Genomic DNA, 4595 nt, shown 5'->3' with positions numbered 1-4595 from the left:
GAGGCAGGCATCAGCAGGACAGCGTCCCCAAAAGGAACACATCAGCAGGCCAGGAACCTCACGGCAGGCCGCTGGGCAAAAGGCAGTGTCCAGAAAGACAAAACTACAAAGACGGTAAAGGCCTGGAGGCCGGGGGCTGGGGAGGGAGGACCAGATGGTGAGGCCAGGGGTCCTCCGTGGAGCTCTGCACGGGGCAGAGCAGGCAGGACCCTGGGCGCCTGGAAGCGCAGCGTGGGGTTACTTGCAGCAAGAGTGAAGGTTTTCTGACTACAAACATTACATGTATGTGCTCATTATCAACAGCAAGTAGGGAAATAGAGAATTTAAAGGAAAACCGTCCATCCTGTACCCTGGCAGCGGTTTCCATATGTATTTTTAAAATTCGGAAATCCTTTACAAGTTCTCTGTGATTTGCAACCTGGGACAGAGGGAATGCCTGAGGCAACCCCTGGGCCCCACAGCCCTGCAGTGAAGGCCTGTATGGCTCCAGTCCAGGTTGTCTAGATGGAGGCGGGGCCTCCGTGTGCCTGTGTGCCTGGGTTGGGGACCAGCCAGTTCCCAAGAGGGAAGCCGGCCCCCAGCCAACCCTAGGCGCTCTGGAAGCAGCTGCTCAAAATGCAAATTGTTTCAGTCCTTTCAGGGAGAAAGGAGGATGGTAAACCCCAAGTGCCAGAGTGAGGGGCCAGGCCACCAGGAGCTAGAGCAGACGACCCTGGGTGAGAGTCTCTATCCCTCCAGAGGGTCACTTTCACGGTGATGCCCACCCCACCTCTTGGGGGGCAAACAGTGTGCTAGGCTCAGGGCACACAAAGACGATACACATACCCTGCTCCAGGAAATAAACAGAACCCGCAGTGCCACGTACTCAGTGACAGCCTTTACATACCTGATACTGTCACCGTAAGTCCTCAGGCAATCGTGCCCCATCAGGAAGCCCAAGGCCTGAGAGGTGCCAGGACATGCGCAGTCCCACAAGCACAGCGGGGCCTGCTTCAGATTCTGGGTGCTGGGTGGTCTTCACAGGGATATTTGGCCACATCTGGGGATGTTTCTCACCGTCATGATTTGGGGGTGCTACTGGCACCCAGTGTGGGAGGCCAGGGAAGCTGCGAACAGCCTAAGTGCTCACACATCACCAAGAGTGATCCCGCCCCAACACCAGGCGCCCAGGTGGGCCGTGCTGCAGCCTTGTGCCGGGTGGAGGCCTCGGGAGCTTGAGAGCTGATGGGCAGCACTTTAAAGGACAAGCAAAGAGAAGAAGAGGCCAGAAGTGGCTCTGAGGAAGCAGTGACCTGCAGGGGGCCAGTAGCACCCAGTCCAGAAGCTAGATGGCCTGCATGTGCCTCAGAGGCGCCCAGCGCAGCGTGGCCGAGACAAGCCACCCAGCCTTGGTGGGGCTGGAGCAGGAGATCAAGGCTCCCCAGGGCTTCTGGGAGGATTTGCTTCCCAGGGATTTACTGTCGCCGTGAGCTACATGATGACCCCCCCAAAGCTATGCCTGTGTCCTGGGCCCAGAACCTGGGAAACGTCAGCAGACGTCACCAAGTCAAGGTGAGGCCTAAACCAAGGACCAGCGTCCTTAAGAGGCAGATCCAGAGGGAAGGCCCTGAAAAGACGAGGTCCAGGCCACATGTGGCAGTGCTGGCCTCTCGTCCCAGCTACTCAGAAGGCTGAGGCAGTAGGATTGAGGGAGTCCGAGACTAACGGGGCCAACTTAGCATGACCACATCTCAAAAAGAAACTAATGACTTAAATTTTTAAGTAAAATAAAAAGAAAACAGAGGCACAAGGAATGCCAGGATTTCTAGTGAGAGTTCAGGAAGGAGTCTCCATCAGAGCCTCAGACGCGGGACCAACCCACGGCTTTGTCAGCTGGCCCCCAGGACCCGGAGAGCATAGATTTCTGTTGTTAGGAGCTATTCAGCTTGTGGTTTAATGCCCCGGAAAACTAATAGAACTGTCTTTGCCTTTTGGTCTCAGGTCTTCAGAGGAAATCGCCCAGGGTACCATGAATTTGGAAACATTAACAGGAATATTCGATCTGGGATCCCAGGTCCCCAATCCCTATGTCTCCAGTACCTGCTGCTGCATGTGGGCAGGAGTTGGAAGAAATTAGTGGTCTCCAGGCACAGAGACGGGCGATCAATGCTCAGGATCAGCTGGCCTGGAATTCATAAAGATCCTTCCTGTAGAGCTGAAACGAAGTGCCCTCAGTAAGAACACAAGGTTTTCTGAAGAGCCCTTCCCCGAGCCTTTGACCACAGTGATGAGCCGGGAGGCTGTGCCCAGGCCTCTGGGTAGGTAGGTACGCACAACCATTTCTGACATTTTTAATGCGTTTTTTCAGCTTTTTGCAAAGCACCTCGACACTCTCAGGCAGGCCAGGCAGGCACCTGCTATCCCACCCCACAGATGGGGAGCCTGAGGCCAGGACCTGGGAGGACCTTCTTGGCTGCTCACACAGAGCAGTGAGCTGGCTGCTCAGCTCTGCCCTGGACGGCAGATCCCCTCCTGGACACTGGTGGCCAGGTTGGCACTTCCTCTTCTCTCTAGGACACAGGACAGGCAACCCGTGCAGTCACACAGGGCCTGTGCTTAGAAGGGCCCCGCCTTGGTGTGACGTTCTGCTGGCACCGTCTTAAAATCCTCACGTCTCTGAGTGTGTGTTTTGTAACTGCAGCCCAGCAGGACAGCGAGTGTGTGCAACAGAGGAGACGCAAGCCAGACTCGAGGTCACCGTCCCTCCACGGGTCCTGTGTAGCATCGCACGCAGCCTAACAGGACACAGGGTTCTCGCCAATGTGGGACACCTAGGAGCCTCAGCGCAAGGTGAGTGTGGGGACCCCCACCTTCCGGGGGATGTCTGCTCAGGCCAGAGCCTGCTTTTACGCAGAAAGGACAAGGGCACAGATGGCCCGCAGCCTCGGGGTGGCCATGACAATAGGCGACCTTGACTCTCCTTCCTCCTTGGGGCTGGTGTCACAGGCTGGCTCCTCCAGGCCTCTCCGTGACTTGCCGATGGCGTCCTCATGTGGTCCTCTGTGTGTCAGTGTCTTGAGCTCCTCTCCCCAGTAAGAGCCCTAGGGGTATGGGATTAGGGTCCACACAAAGACCTGGGTGTAGCTTGATTACCTCTTCAAAGACCCTCCTCCTGCGGCTTCCACACTCACGGGCTCAACCAACTGCAGATCAAAAATATTCAGAAAATAGGTCTGTGTTGAGCATGGGGTCACTTTTTATTCCTCATTGTTCGCTAAACAATGCAGGCCAACAGCCATTCACACTGCACTGCACGTGTCAGCTGTTGTGTATGATCCAGAGATGGTGTGTGACTGTGGGCCTAGCTTCTAAGCAAATGCTCTGTTTAGGTCCACACTGATTCGATCTTCTCCAGACCAATAACTGCCGCAGAGATTGCCTGTGTGCTGATTGGCTTAGGAAAGGGTCACTTGTCCTGTACTGACCAATCACAGCAGGGCTTTCCAACAGATCCCTCCCCCTTGAGCTGGGGCCGGATCAGTCCTTCCCATCTGCCCCACAGAACAAGGGTCCCCTGGGAAATCTGGTGGCTGTCGGGAAGAAGGAAGTGGGCCTGGATTCCGGTGGACATTGTGAATTCTACTTCCCTAAGCCCTCCTGTTGCCTTTGAGCCTCTGCCACCACTTAGGTCAATCATGCGCCTGATCCTGTGTTTAACATGGGGCTCCTCAGAAAGCCTGTGCGCCCGGCAGGGCAGGAGGTGGTGTCCGGTGGCAGTGTCCAGCCAGGCGCGGTGCCCGGGAGCAGGAGGCACTCAGTCTCACAGTCCACCGCTCCAGGCCACACACACTCAAACCTGAGCCCCCTTCTACTTTCATGAGGTGGCGTTTTCCTTTTTCTCCCTCTGGATTCCAGGTGAAATATACGACCCTTGACCTCCCGAGTGTGGCTTGTTTCACTTAACATAATATCCTTCAGTTCCATCCACTTTCCTGCAGATGACACAATCTCCCTCTTCTTTATGGCTGAAGGAAGCCACACTGTACATGTCCACCACATTTCCTTTATCCACCCGTCACCCGTGCACACCTGGGCTGGCTCTGCTCTGGCTGCTGTGAACCGTGCTGCTGCAGACACGGTGAGCAGGGGTCACTGCAGCATGATGGCGTTATTCTTCAGGGTAAACCCGAGGATTGGTCGGGCTGGGCAGCTGGAGGCTCGTCTTGGCTTTTTGGGGGCCCTCCCTACTGATTGCCGTGCGCGCCGACTCCATTCCTGCTGACTGTCACCCCAGCCTCATGCTCTTGGCGTCTTGGTGGCTGCCGTCCTGACTGCAGTCCGTGGCTCTCGGCGTGGTTTGGGCTGGCGCTTCCTGGTGATGAGAGACGTTGAGCGTCTTTCCACGTATTTGTTGGCCATCTGTCCTTTGGAGGAGGTCTGTTGGGGTCACTTGCCCGTTATTGATGGGGTTATTTGGTCTCTGGTGTTTAGGTCTTGGAGTTCTTCCTATATTCTGGATGTCAACTCCTGTGGGGGAGTCGCTGGCACAGACTTCCTCCCCACGTTGGCTCTCTCCCTGGCAGGTGTGAATTTACTGCCCACCATGGGTGTGGTGG

This window comes from Marmota marmota, unplaced genomic scaffold (assembly GCF_001458135.2).
Source record: "Marmota marmota marmota unplaced genomic scaffold, marMar, whole genome shotgun sequence".
Classification (NCBI taxonomy): domain Eukaryota; kingdom Metazoa; phylum Chordata; class Mammalia; order Rodentia; family Sciuridae; genus Marmota; species Marmota marmota.
This window is presented reverse-complemented; position numbering follows the sequence as displayed.